The following is a 15,538-nucleotide window of genomic DNA, read 5'->3' as shown; positions in this document are numbered from 1 at the left end:
AGGTGTTTGCCAGTGAGTGCCAAGTGGTGCAAGTGCGGTACTTACTTTATCTGAAATCTTGTCCCGAGTGAAGCGAGAGAAGGCTACAACAAGCGGTCCGCCGGGTGTTTGGTCCGGCCGTTTGACAGGAAGGTTGGAGCCGCAGCTTGATGGGGGACGGAGTTCGCCGAGACGCACTTAAAATCCAGGAGCGCAACTAAGCAGGAGGACGGCGCCGAGAGGAAAAAAAAGTAACCTACAATACGTGGTATGAGTCCCTATAATGTCAGAGAAAACTACCCTCTCTCTCTCTCTCTCTCTCCTCTCTCTCTCTCCCTCTCTCTCTCTGATCCGACAGAGCTCGCTCAGGAGGCACTGAGGACGCACCGTCTGGTCTGCTAGTGCGTAGTGCCGGTGAGCGGCGAGGGACTCGGTGGAGCGGCTGTGTTGGAGGTGGTGCCGGTATTAGTACTGGACGTCTGAAGCTTGATATTGATGTTGCGAAGCTGTTTCTGTTCCTCACCACAATCCCGACCAAGTCTTTCCCTAAACCTTCTGCTCTCCTGCGTGGAGAAATAATCGATTTTTTTCTCTCTACCCCCTTTTCTTTTTTTTTAAACTCCTGAAAGGGGGCGGTCTCACATTTCCCAACTCCACTTTAATGAACGAGGCATGGCTCTTAATGCTTTATTATCGCGCCAGCCCCGACAGAGTGGACACAATTAAGTGCTGAGAGAGGACCGCTAGAGGAGGAGGAGGATGATGAAGATGGGGCATGTGTTCTTTAACTAATGATGTCACGGAGAGCACCCCGAGGTCTGCAGCCGACAGCATGTGGTGAAACCCGAAAGTTGTGTTTCGCTCAGGCAGGTTAAGTTTTCAGCCTCTTGTTTTATGCGAGTCACATCAGATGCCAAGTACACCAAAACTTAAGTCTGTCGTGGCAAGAAGCAAAACACTTCAGCGTGTTTGAGCATCTTTAGTTTTTTATTTTTTAGAAAATACTTAAAAAAAAGACTCATCAGTTTCTGCAAACACACACTCTCAGATGATCCAACATCACTCATTATTTTAACAATAAGAGTTTAAGATTAATTATCACATTAAATGACATGATTCTTCCCTCAATGCAATTTTGCTGGAAAAGTAGGAGCAACTTTAGCAACTCCCGAATAATGCCATTTTCTAATTCTCAACAATTCCTTGGATGTCTGCTCTGCCTCCTTTCTCAGACACTGCAACACTTTTGTACATCCTGCACCCTGCCAATCATTCTTAGGGACCCAGCTATCTCCTACAGATAAGCCCTGACAGAGACAGTAAGCATTGGGGAATTGCCAAGCCTTTATCCGTCCAACCAAATGATTTCAAAACATCCACTCTATTAGTGTGAAGATAACAATTAGAACAGCAAGTTTGCCACTTCAGATAAGACGCAGACAGGCAGTGCATTGGCTCTCTGTACAGAGATGTATCCCAGATAGGCCTCATAATACCAGAGTTCTATTATACTCACATTATATGGGTGCCGTATCGCGGTTTTAGGATTTTTAATGGCTGCCCTGAATGGAGCTTGTTACGCTACAATACACCGTTAGACCCTACTGTTGACTTTATATCAATTTAACATTGAAAAAAGGGAAAACATTATCACAGGCTTCCAAAAGTTTCTTCCATCCTGATATTTTAACAAAACAAAAAAAACAAAACAAAGAAAAACCCTTCTATATACAGTTAAACAGCAAACCCCTTTCTCTTTATTAGCTTTGCACTGTAAAAGCAATACAGACTGCGTGTTGTGTAAATAGACACCGAGTGACTCCATAATCTTCCCCTTCCCTTTTGAAGTTCACCTACGGCGCATAAGCTATGCAAGCAGTCAGCCACCCAGTCAATCAGTTATTCAGTCAGTGAGGGTAGGAAATGGTAAGACATCAGGTAATAAATAAATCAAGCTGGCTAATCTGCTTGACGGGTGAACATTACAGCCTGTAACCGAAGCCGCTGGTGTCTGATGACTCTGAATGCCACCTTCACATCACCTGACCCTTTAATCTTTAATAGCATTTCCTCTGGTCCCTTTACCTCCATAATAATCAATAAGGTGCTGTTGGACACAGCAGGTTCATAAACGCGACACGGCAGATATCAACGGCGTTACATGTCAGCATGTATGAGTTCACAGAGTAACAGTTTCAACAGACATGATTTCCTCCTTTCAGACTTGTTCTAGTGCTCGCACCTGACAGTTGCAGTAAGTCTCCAAAATATATGGATAGCTGTGGGTGCTTATGTGATTTTACATACCACATGCAATGTTCCTTCTTCTTCTTCTTCTGTTCGTGCCCTCCCTCTTGTAGCTTTCTATGCTGTTTGCGAGAAGTTCATTGAAGAGGTCCTTTCAGTGTTCCCAGTGCTTGAGGTCGTCATTTGGTTAGCACCTGAGAGGAGAAGCAAAGTAGGCAGGCACGGTGAGAAGAAGAGTGAACCTGCCAGTGAAGTGCTTACTGCTTCTGTGTAAGAGTAGGTACTTACACATAGTGTGCAAAGATCTATGTTAACATCTGTGTAATGTATGTGTGTGTGTGTATGATAGCCATGTGAAACATAGAGAAAAATGGGGGGATGTGGAATACATTTGAATGGTGAAAAATCATTAAATGAGGCAAACACTGGCTCATGCTTATTCATAAATGACTGACTTGTCTACGGGGATAAACCTATGGTGAAACCATACTAACAGCCTCCCTCAGTTCTCATACATTTAATGCTAAATAGGGAAGACCTGCTGTATATTTTGCTCTTGAGACTACTGAGCACAGGTCTAAGGCTAAATATCTATATCTATATGTATTATATACAGCATTATAACCAGGCTGATATTAATCCACATTGCAGAGCTGAAGGTGTGCCACATTATGCTATTAAAACTGATAAATTTAGAGTTAGTTACACAATGACTGTGTGCAAATAAGCAGAGCGCGTTGTAAGTTAAATATTATATGTTTTGGCATTTGTGTTATCTTAAGACAAACTATTTTCTCATTAATCAAAATGAGCGAAATTATTAGTTTCTTGCCATCTGAAACTTTCCCAGACCTACTCATTAGCCATTGTCCCTCCCTCCTACATGCAATCCTGAACTTGTGTTCTGAGGAGTGTGTTTGCGAGTGTGTTCGAGTGTGGGTTGACAGTCTCATCAAAGCCTGGTGGAGAAAAAAAATCAGTTTAAGAGTTTGCCAAACAATTATGTAATTTCAAAATATGTCACAGTGTGCATAAACACACACTTTAGGCTTTCGGGTAAATGCAGTTTCGTGAGGTTTGGCTTCGGCTGTGCATAAAAAGTGAAACAGGAGAAACTGCGACTGGATCTTAAGTCAAACATATAAGTGCGGTTTGCTGATATTGATCTTGGTTGGATTGTTTCTTAAGCCTCTCCTGGCAGCCACTTCACAGCATGTGTCACACGCACGCACCGAACGCACACGTGCAGAACAGCTTGCCTAAAAATGTATGTGTGCGCGCACGCGCGTTTGTTTTTGGTAACAGAGGGAGAAAGAAAGAAATGCCTCTCTCAAGCAAAAGATAAACACAAACACATTTCCAGGGCAAACAAGAACAGCCCGGGCTCACTGCAATCTGTTGTCGATCATGCTCACGTGAAAACACAATCTGCCTGTCACAGTAGATGATGTTGTCAAGCGCTCTGCCTCACTGCTCCTGAGAATTAGCCAGCGATTACAGAAGCACTACGAAACACGCAGAGTATTTGTTGTATGTCGGATATGTCTGAAGATGCTTGCAGCTTTATTTGGTATTTACCGCTTTCTCTTCCTGCACTTGTTCCCTAATGAATTTTAGACACGTTTGGTTTTTTGACAATAGATTGATGCTACATGATGTGACGACCAAAGGCTTCACAGAAAGCACAGAAAGACCTGCAGGCCAATTTAACTCGCATGCTCAGCTGGGAATCTATAGATCTCACTTTTGCAAGTGGAGATGTCTTATGGGTGTTTCAAGGGCAATCACAGCAATATTTTTTGACTCTGTATAGAATGCTAAAAATTCAATGCATATTTATTAAAAAAGATTTTTTTTTTTAATTATTCTTATTCAGCCTTATTGAAATGTATCACATATTATGTATCATTATAGTTAGGGTTAGGTCAAACCTAGATTGACTAAAGAAATTTTGAAAAAAAACTGTGTATAATAATTAAAACGTTATTCATAATTATGAATCATTTTCAAGTGCTATGTGTATGTAATGTGACAGTATACATTCAAGAGCACAAATATTTAGGAATCCACAACATGGTCTGTTATTTTATACAATTATTAAACTATAAGATCATTCATTCTTTGTTCATTTGAACTCATAGTGTCTAAGCCATACAGTTCTCACTCAGCCTCAACATCTGGGCTGTGTTCTCAGGAAAAACACACCTGCTTTAGAAAATGAGAGACATTCCCCCGCTGATCTGTGTTTGGTCTTTGGGTAAGTCATCTAAAGCGTGGTATTATACATAATTTGAAGCTCCTTATTAATAAGGATTATAATGAAACTCACAGGGCAATATCATCAGTAATTATAGTCGAAGGAATTGTACTACTGTACTTTATAATTAAGGGAGCAAAGGTTAGAAAATCAGGTTTAATTAAATGAAATCATATTTCTCCTTGTTATAATATATATAAAACAAAGAAAGTCATATAACCATGAGGAAGTATTTATTTGCACGTATGAATGGGTTTTTTTTTTATATGTGAACATGCAATTCAGCTTTTAGGCAGTATCTCCTTGTTAATTTTATTTCTGAAAGAAAGCAGCGACGCAGTTCTGCCTTTACTCGTGCCTCGAGGTATTTTGCCTCTGCAAGAATCAGTTGTATGCAAATGTAAAAAAACTTGATCATGATACATATATCATATATTCATTTAATCTACATCATAACTTTAGGTCATTATTGTATCACTTTACAAGAAAACTGATTTTTAAAAACTGTTGTGTCAAATATTCCTACATCCTGTAGTTTTACTTGTTATATCTTGAAATGTAATAAATAACAAGAGAAGTGACCTGCTATATTTCAGTGAAACTGTATACGGTTTTAATTTTAATAACACATTTTTTTTCTACCGTGTGGCTACATCTTTAATAATATCTATCATCCAAAACTGCAGTGGCTTTAAAACAAGCCCTTAACAAGCAGTGTCACTCAGAGACAGCTCGGGTGATTTGCATGTGTTGCGTTTAACCAACACTATTCTGTCTGTACACCTTTCCTGCATTATGGATGAGGCACAAGCTGAACAACAAATTCTCCCTTTGTTCTTCTTGATTCTCTGGTTACATCACAGGAAAAGCTCCATGGTCCTGTCTGTGACTGCACTGGCACGCTGAGACGCAGCGATGCTGGGTGAGCTGTTAATCAGACCTGTTGCTTCTTCGCTTTGTTATATCACGTCTACGTGGGCTTTTCGACACGCAGAGACACAGACCACGAAGCAAGCACGTCTTCCTCATATTTAATTCGAAGAACTAACCGTGCCACCTGTCGAATGGATGATAATAAACAATTTCAATAAGATGATCACATTGGGAAGAAAACAAAAATAGCTCACGTCGACTACAGAGGTGATTATTCAGCCTTGATACCTGCAAATTGACTGCCAGCTTATTTTATTTACAATCAAAATGCTTTAATGTCACATATGTCATTAATGTGACAGGTGCCATCAGTGTGTGCCATCTGCTATATATGAACAACACAGTGTACAGGCACTGCAATTAAGTGTGCTGCCTGCAGGGGAGGTCTGCACCCTTCTTAGGAGAATGGAGAGGTTTAGCACAGGGGTTAACTGGAGGTGTTCTCTGTGCCCCAAAGTTTAACCAACTTTTTACCCTAAACTACTTCAGCACGGTCGTATTTTTATAAAGTGACTGTTTAGGCATTTTAGCCAAGTAATTTTTTAAAAAACAAATATTAAATAACTCTAACCGCTATCCCACAAATATTTTAATTGTTTTTAATTTACTTCCTTCATTATTCTAATCCCTGATGGTTTTTTCTCTCCCACCTCCTCCTCTTCCCGTGTCTTCTTTGTGCTTAACTGCCACACTTACTGTCTGTATATCAAGGGCTCAAAGTTCTCTTTGTCTCCAGCAGATTGCTTCGCGAGAGGGAGGGAAAAGAAACTCACTTTCTGCTAATGATTTTTCCTCATTTTGAATGGTTGGAAAGTAATTCCCTATGAACTGCTCCAACAAAGGCACAGTTATTCCATTGTTCTTGCTGCCCTTTCTCTAATTGTGCCTATAAAAGAGAGATGCCAGTGATACTTTTTTTTTATGTCTCAGTTCAAGGGGTGCCCACCGGTGTTTCCTGAAGTGGTGCAAAAGCTGTTTCTGAAACAACATTATTAGTGTTAAATGTGCGGCAGTGGAACAGAGCCCACGTCTGAGCAAAGTGCCATGATCAACATGTCAAAGAAGAAATGCGGGCTTAAATTACAGCTGAAGTTTGGCTCTGTTATGTATTTGTAAATAATATTGAGCGTAACATGTGATGGGAGACAGCTGTTTCTTTCTTATTTAACCATCAACTATGGTTTCTTTAAACCACGTCCATGATCGCTCCCTCAACTTAAGCGCATTTTAGAGAGGAACTGGCAAAACTTGTTCTGCTGACAAAGGAGGCAAATCAGAAAGCATTAATATGGGTCACTGGCATTGGTGGTTTAATTAGAGGCAGCAGAAGCAATATAGTTCCATGCTGAGTAATAAAAGTAGTTTTTAATACTGAAGAAGATGTAAAGTTACATTATTTTTAACAGAATATTGTTATATAAAGAGTAATATAAAGATGATCCTTTGTAAAAAGTTGCACTTGCACTTCTTGAATAACCAAAACCAGCTGTAATGCATCCAACTATAGCACGAAAGTCTGCAGTTAGCTTTGTTTTGATTTCCCATAATAACTATTACACAGCAAAAGTCCCTCCTGCAGCTGTTGACCTCAGCCAATTCTCTTGACAATTAACAATCATTCAGCATGGCTCTGCAACTTCTCCCACACTCTCACCAAGCAGCTGATAGTGTTTCACTGCGAAGAGAAGCAACTAGAGTGGAATACGTTGTGTATCTAAATGAGGATTTCCCAGCTCAGATGTATGATAGCAAGGCCGACCATCGGCGCAGACCTGTGTTACACAGTAGAGCTTGGCAGACGAGCGGCGATGTCTAAAGCTCTTTGTGCCTCCAGGATCACCCCCAACTCATTCTTATTCAGACATGATCAGAGGGGAGGCAGGCAACTGAGATTAGCTGCAGATCAAAAGAGCTGCCTAGCGCCAGCGCTCGTGTTTTGTAGATTTAGGCGGCCCCGGCACACAAGCATTGTATCGTGGCGGCGGAGCGTCATACTGTTTTCTGGCCTCGACAGTGCTCAGGGGGTTAGAAGGAAACAGAGTTTTTAAACAGAAGGATGGACCGCTGCTGGAAGTCTTCCAAAATTAAATAATAAAGATAATAAAAAGGGGAATGAAAAGGAAAAAAAATAATAGCAGAATTACTACGCTGTTACTGTAAGCCATTACAGAACCAAGGTACTTCATGCCTCACAATTGAAATCACTCCCATATGTGTAATTGGTCTTGGTTCAGTTCTAATTTGTTTTAAAAATGAAATGCACTTTCTACAGTAACATAGGTTCAGTAACTCGGGAGCATCTGGATCAGTGGTGCCACAAAATAACCATGGAAACTAAATACTACCAATGCTTTCTGTCAGCAGCAGCTACACAGTAACAACAAATCAGCAAATTACTTCTACAGTGTATCTTAACGTTCCCTCTAATTTACACAAAGACACTGTGACACAGTGGAAACCACAAAATGCATATCTGCATTGAATTACCTTCCACTTAACGCCAGACAAAGTGAAACACTGAAACTCTTTAGAAAGCTACATTTTTAGGGAAATTTGTGCTCGTTTGTGACCAAACTTTGACATTCACCTTTGAGACATTACCACTCAAGTTAAAAACGTATTGTTATTATAATTTACTTACTATTAATACAGCATAAAAAAGAAACAAAACAAAACAAAAAACTGGAAGCAACAATGAAACCAATAGCTGACTTGGAAGGTGGAAAGACAGGATGAGGTGAGTTTCAAAGGCAGAGAGGCAACTGCACAAGAGCGCTCACCACCCTACGGAGAAAGAAAACAGTGCGTTTCCTCAACTCCGCTGACCATCAAAGCCATGGAATTCAGGGGCAGAGAAGCAGTAAAGTAAGGACTGCACTGTTCCTGTAAACTGGGTCAAAGTTTCTACTGTTCTGCTTTTTGGGTGAATAGTATGAGGACAGCAAGTTTACTTGGGTATCAAAAAAAGACATGAGTGCATGTGTACTTCTCAAGTTTAGATGTATATTAAAAATGAAAAATAAAACTGTTTTACTTTGAAAGTAGGAGTATAATAAAGTTTTATATCCACTGTCTGTGTCAACAGTTGACTTGGTAACGGTTTTAATAAATAGTCTAAAATACCCTGAACTTCAAATTTAAAGATATGAAATTCAGAAGCATCAACAAATTTAAATCTAATGTGGAAACAAACTTAAAAAATAAAACCCTTTTATGCGGTTTGGGACAAATGACCTACAGGAAGGACATATTCTTACGTCCCCTGGTGAAGAATAATCCCCTTTCTGTCAATCAAAAGTTTGTCCAGTATGTCTTCATTAGACACCAACATGTGAAACACACGTTTCATCTGAAGTATGTATTTGCATCTAGTGCAGCCACCTTGAGGGAATGAGTCATTTCTAAAGCAAACAGCACTTTAAGGCCACGCTCTTTCTTTCACTGATAATTCCAGATCGTGCAATGAGATGTTCTGAGCAATTACCCATAACGGTACAAGTAACCTAAACTGACTGTGAAGAATTAGAAACAGAGAAACAGCACAATATAAAGTTCCACTTTACTGACTTTAACCATTTGTCTTGCCTTGGAGACATAAAAATGTACACTCTTAAAACTAAACACACACACACGCACTTCCAGGAGCCTCAATCAGCTATTCCCCAAGTGCTCAACAGAGGTGATTGGCACCAGCTGGGACCTCGCTCCTCCTACGACACTGTTTGAGATTTTTTCTTTTCTTTTTTTTGGTGTCTTTCTACTTTTTCAGGAGCAGGAAAATCTAAATGTAAACAGCAGTTAAGTAGATATTCTATCCTTGTTCATACTGGTATAGGCACTTCTGTGTTGGGTTACATGACAAAGACATCATTCACTAAATCCTGCGAAGCTATAATGAAACAATTAGGAAATGCGGCTGCAAAATAAATTTCAGAATGGTTTAAATTGTGCAGCTCAGATATCCAAATTATGGCTTAATCTGTTAAACATGTCATGACCTGCTGTGCAAAGTGTTTGAAGTTCTGACAGAGACAGGTTTTCCACTAACCGAATGAGATTCAGACTAGAGGGTGGAAAAAAAGAGTGGAATAGGTGTATTTTATAAACTCACCCGTGCCTTTTCTCTGCTTCTCCAGGAAGCTACACCCTGCAGCACCAGCTGAGGCCCGACTCAATCAAACAAGTAAAAAAAAAGTTGAAAAAGAGAAAAAAACTAACGTGATAATGGATAAAAAGAAAACAAAAGGCCACAAATGACCTTAAATAGATGTCCTGCATGTAATAAAGCCAGACCAGCTGGCTTTGAATAGAACCCCCAATTTGGGTTGTCTGTTTGCCCCCGATCTCTGACTGAACTGAAACCAGGTCCGGTTCTTCCCAACCATCTCTACCACCCCTACCCTTCTATCCCAGCTGAATCCACCTGCCCCTATCACTCTTGGGTAAATATAGCCTTCTGAGGGATCAGTGTCACCCCCCACCCCCCATTTCCCTGATGCATACACATGCCCCAGACCTTTGTCAGCACTGGCATATAAGCCCTACCAAGAATGCTGCCACCTCCACAGTGGCAAAAAAAGACTCCCCTTTTTGCCCCTTCACATATCCACAGTTCTGCTGCACACAAACTTTCAATATCCTCTTTTAATCTGTCTTAAAAGTATACATATATATACATATACAGTATAACTTTATATAACAAATACTCCTACTCCTTGCATAACCAATCTGTGTAATTTGTGCAAATAAATGAGCCACTGGAAGAGATTTGTCAGCACTGATAGCATCTTGTCCAATGTCAAAATACCAGGTGCAGTGGTATACACCTATAATTTCGTAATTATAAGCTCATTTAGCTGAGTTTATCTATGACTAAAATCCACCTACAGTCCTGTTTTTTTTTAAAGAAACATATTACTCAGGAAATGTTTCTCCTTTTCATTGCTACCTGATAAAAATCATACATCTTCATCCAAAAGAAAACTTCTGAATTTCCCAAAGCTGCTGGCATCCAGACTGTAACCCATTTTCCCTTCTAAATGATACATTCAGTAGGGTGTAGGAATCAACAAGCTTAAATCATAACATCCTCTGTGACTGTTTGTACATTAGCAGAGTTTTGTGGGGGTGGCACAGGGGTAATTGTAATTTTATCACAAATTTTCCAGTCACGCTCTCATACCTGATGCCAAAATCTAATGTAGATAACGACAGAACAATACACCTAAATTAGTGTTTTATATATCCCTCTTAAGTCAACCAATTTGCTAATGTGGAGATTGATGGCACAAAGGAAAGATGAGTAGACTATAGATTGGTATTTTCCCAGAATACATCCAAAAGAGTGGATCCACTGAGACACGAGATAAAACAGTGGTGTTCCCTGGATGATAGGTGTTCACACTCCTGCCAGTCAAATATGGTTTGTATTGATCTAGTTGTATTGTTTTCATGTTTCTGGGCACAGATAATCAACTAATCTGTTTATCTGGGGAAGTTTTTCTGTCACCATGACTACCTGTACACCTATCCAATCCAGGGTACCTATACATCGGTACATTTGCAGTGACATCATGAGCAGGAATTCACTAATCTTTTTTGAAGGGAACTGGGTGGGGAGCGGGTTGTTGGGGGGAGCTCATTTAATTGTGACCTACCTCTATGAGGGATTCAGTGTCTTGATCAAAGATGATATGACCGTGCTGTATTGTGTTATTGTGTATTTTGGTTAAAGACTTCCCCTTAGTACACTTCTTTGCCAGTTGGAAAATAGTGGGTCTGCCCCCCACCCCACAATATCAATAGAGTGCACTACAGATGACCAAATCCTGGTTGTCTGATTATGAGTGTGGAGAAAAATGGTAAGAAAAGAGCACAAGTACCAGTAAAGCTGTAGCACAATCACAAAAACCTTACATGTGTATCTTGTCCTAATGAGACAGTTTTAATTTTAGAAATTGTTTTAATAATTCTTTAAAAAAATAAACATTTTGTACTTTCCTCTGAGCTTTGTGCTTTACCTTATTTAAAGTCATATCTGTGGGAGAGTAAAAACAAAAGTCACTTTATAAGCTATAATAAACTGTATGAGGACATGTCAGCTGCTCGGGCAGAGAGGAAGCTGTGTGTGATTGAATGAGGGTACCTCTCGGCACTGGTGGATATTTTGGAAAGATACTCTGCTAAATGTTTATTCTTGCTGAGTGAGTGTCAGGAGATATGTAAAGATTAAGCAGCTGATTAAAGTACCAAAAAAATCCCCCACAACAATTCAGTGAAGTCAAGGACAGTCGTCTTAGATTTGAACGGGTAAAATTAGCAATATCTCAGTCGTAGCAGTTATGCTAAGTGAACAAGATCATAATTCGTGAAGTCCAGCTGTTGCATGTCTGCTTTAGGTATCACAGTACTCTCTCCAGTAACTTCTACTTTCATTGGATGTTGCACCAACTCTACTGATTTTGACAAGCCCTCATCAATACCTTTGGAACAATCTAAGAAGCAAACTCCATGCTAGCTTTATCGGGAAACCTGAAAACCCCCACAGCATTGCACACTGCAGCTATATGACAATGTTCTGTCTTTGTTTTTTTTGCATGTGGATGCTTAAGTTTGAGTTTTATTATATTTTTCTGATTAATTCTCGTAAGGCTATAGGAAGGCGGTTTCATAATGTTATTTATAATTGCTAATCAGTTGTATGCACAGGCTGCAGATGTCTGTGCTGAGCTGGTATTCTTTGTTGGTCTGACTTAAGTATTCTCACCCAGGAACAAGTTGCTTTACTGATGTTTTTTTTTTTGTATTGATTTTATTTTTCTTTAAATTAACAGTAAAGTATGTTAATCCTAATTTGCATCACCGCTGGGTTGATGATGATGTTTTCATAGCTTTTTCATGCATGTGGACTGTTAAGCATATATTCTGTGTATATATTGTATATGCTTCTAACTGCGTGCCAGTGAGGGTGAAGGTGTTTCTTTGCTATTGCTCACAACACTGTGGGCTATGCCAGCAGTGAAACACAAAGTGTTCTGTCAGCTGAAAGGCGACAAGTGTTCAACAGGAAACATGGCATGGCCTCTCTTCTGAAAACTGCTTTCACTGTTTTTTTATTTTCTCAATTTTTTCTGTTGCTTTATCATTAAATCATCAACAGAAAATTAAAATAATTATTGTAATGAACTCACTGACAGGTTTATGTAACTCTGGGTGGATTTATGAGTGCTTGTATAACAAGTCCACAGTAGTCTGGGGCAACCCTGCAGTCTCACTTGGAGCTGATGATTATGAGAATCATGTAGGAATTCGTGCAAGTGTATTTAGTGTTAGTTAAAAAAAAGATAATAATGCAGAGTCGGGTAGAACTAATGCTTTTTAGTGAGTAATTGTGGGTGCGTGTGTAATCCTGAAGGATCTTTTTTTTTTCTTTTGCCAACAGCACTGCGTGGCGTGAGCTGGTTTTAGTGTGTCTGCCCACCCCTCTGCTCCACACAAGGTCACTCTGTGTGTGTTCGACTTTGGAGAATGAGGGGAGGCCATGGCACACAATCACCACTAAGCACATACCTTTCTGCCCCACAGCCCCACCAGGCCAGACACAAACCTATGGGCCGTATGTTTATCAAGCGTCTAAGGGTAAAACTGCTGATTTAAGACCGCTGCTTGGGTGCCTTTCACCATACATTTCATCGTGAATCACTCTGTGAAAAAAAAACAGAAGATTTGAAGTGCTGACTTTTTATTCGGCACTCTGAATCTGATATTTTTGATAAATATTAGCTGAACGTAACCTAACCAGGACTTACCGAGCCAGGTCTCCAGAGGTCTGCCCTGATGAGCTTTCGTTGGTTTTATAGGGGAGACCTTTGACAAGATCAGATAAAACACAACAGGAGGAGGATTTGAAGGAGTGCTGGAAAGCACAAGAGAGAAAGATTGAGAGAGACAAGGACATAGGGAGAATGAAAGAGTGCAAGAGTGAGAGAACGCTTACACACCTCAATCCAAAAACAATATTTTGACTGAAACCTTACCCTTTCCATCTGGCTCTTTTGAAAGGTGGGTTATGCCCAGTGCCATGGCTAACTCTTTAGCCCACACTGTTCCTTCTGTAATTCCAGTCTGACATTTTTCCAAAAGGGTAGTTGTACATGAAATAAATGTGAGTCTTGTTACTACTGTAAGGAATTCAAAATATACATCACATATAGTCATAATCTTCAGTTTAATGAGTGAAATAAATCAGGCACAGAAGTTAAAAATGTCAAATACACTTAAATCTGAATGAAAGAAATAAATGAAAATATCTTAACGCATAATACAGTTAATCTCGTATGTAATCAACTAACATTCAGATCTGTCATGAACACATATTTTTCCGCATGCTCCCCTCTCTGTTCATCATCTCTTGTGCTGGAGAAAAACACAAAGCATTTTCAGGTGGCCATGGTAACAAAGCAAAGCAATTTCCCTTGCACTTACTGCTCTGTATTTGCCTTAACTTCCACATAAATCTCCCCCACGTTTTTCGCCCTGTTTCCATGGGGCTGAGTGTAAATTGGGAAGGAAGGCTATTTTCTTGTTACTGTAGCCAATGTACAGTATATTCACCCTAAATACATTTTGTAAAATAAACATATATAGCGTGGTGCTTTTTGAACTTGTAAGACGATTGCGAGTGGCAGAAGATTCAAATTAGCCTAATGTGACATGTGGTCCATTAAAGGACATCAGCCCTATATTTAAAATGTAGAGGTAACGTCAAAGATATTAGCGCAAGCGTAAGAAAGGTGGGAAAATGGGATGTTTTATTTCTTGATTAGGGAGATCTCATAAGCTTTCACAAGTCAATCAGACCAAACTCACAGTATCAAAAATGTAAACTTGATTAATATTCAGACATTTAAGTCACTGGAAGAGTGCATCCCCCAGTGGCAGAAAGCAAACCAGAGCAAACCCTGATGAACTTCTGATCCCATTCATTTAAACCCAAACTAACTGCACCATATTCAATACTGACATATTAACTCAGTACAGGATCCAGTCTTTCTTTGAAAACATGCCAAGAAAAAAATAGTCGAATAGTGTATCTTTCTAAGTAAGACTATATTTAGCATTAACATAAACAGCAGGTCTTTTGCTTGTAGATTCAGAGCAGTGCATACCATACTTCTGCTGTTTCAGTTAATGTAAAATAGGTTTTCTAAATTTTTTAGACAGTAAGACAGTCTCTTTAATTGTTTTTTTTTTTTTTTACTGACTGCATTTTAAGCAGGAAACCTCATTATTTGAAGTGACACTGCTTCTATGAGCGAATGTCATGTATTTACATATGCTCACTTTTTCTGGATGTCAATACACAAAATAGCATCATTTTTTATAACATTTTGTTAAACCCTGAAGTTTACGTTTTAATCAGTGTGAAAGCATCAATAAATAAATAAATGAACTAATAATTTCTTAAGTCAAGTTGACATTCTTTATGTACCTAGGGTCAGGGTAAACTAAAGAATTAGTGATCTTTGTGTGCGAAAAAAGTCTTGTTTTTTGGATATAAAGACCTCAAAGAATTCATTCTGTTTCTCAAGTTTCCCAAGCTGTTATTTCTCCTATTTGGGGGGATATTTCACTTTCAAAAGTTAAGGTTTACTTAGCAAACCACCAACACAAGCCAAAATCAACCTATTTATCTTCTTATGCAGATTCTTTCATTACCAAACCTTCATGACCTAATTATTGAGCTCAGTCTTGGGTCATTTGAACTGTGGTATACCCAAACTGAGTCATATAATTTTTTTAGTCATAATGTTAAACACAAACTGTTCACAGCTGTCTTTGCTGTTTTTATGCCATTAAATTCAAATCAGAATCACTAATATTTCTCTTTTCATGTTCAACACTCTTAAAGTCCCGTGTACTACTTCAGTTTTTCTAGCAAGTCCAGTAATCTGGCTAAGGTGTTTCCTACGAGCTTTCAGAATATGGCAAATGTGACATGAGAGATACAGTTAAACAGCCACAGTCTGCAGTTCACAGACCAAAGTCTGATTAAGTATTGTGCTTTGGTGCCTAGGGAAAACAAAGTCTCAGGCCAGAGGTTTAGGGTGTTGCCTGCCCCTT

At 39.4% G+C, this 15,538-nt stretch overlaps 1 long non-coding RNA gene across 28 annotated transcripts in view; it reads right to left on the bottom strand.

Annotated features, from left to right (window-relative positions):
- Window positions 1-9,789, bottom strand: part of LOC106096594 (myocyte-specific enhancer factor 2C) — a 69,242-nt gene extending 59,453 nt beyond the window's left edge. For 3 of the 28 annotated variants that reach the window (XR_003213346.1, XR_003213347.1, XR_003213355.1), the window contains exon 1: window positions 46-2,269. This is a non-coding gene — a long non-coding RNA (myocyte-specific enhancer factor 2C). The other 25 variants (XR_003213340.1, XR_003213353.1, XR_003213349.1 and 22 more) reach the window with 16 other exon arrangements.
- Window positions 9,790-15,538: the final 5,749 nt, after the last annotated feature.

This window comes from Oreochromis niloticus, linkage group LG12 (genome assembly GCF_001858045.2).
Source record: "Oreochromis niloticus isolate F11D_XX linkage group LG12, O_niloticus_UMD_NMBU, whole genome shotgun sequence".
In the NCBI taxonomy this organism is placed as follows: Eukaryota; Metazoa; Chordata; class Actinopteri; order Cichliformes; family Cichlidae; genus Oreochromis; species Oreochromis niloticus.
The sequence above is the reverse complement of the archived record's forward strand: the minus strand, read 5'-3'. Positions and strand labels throughout refer to the sequence as shown.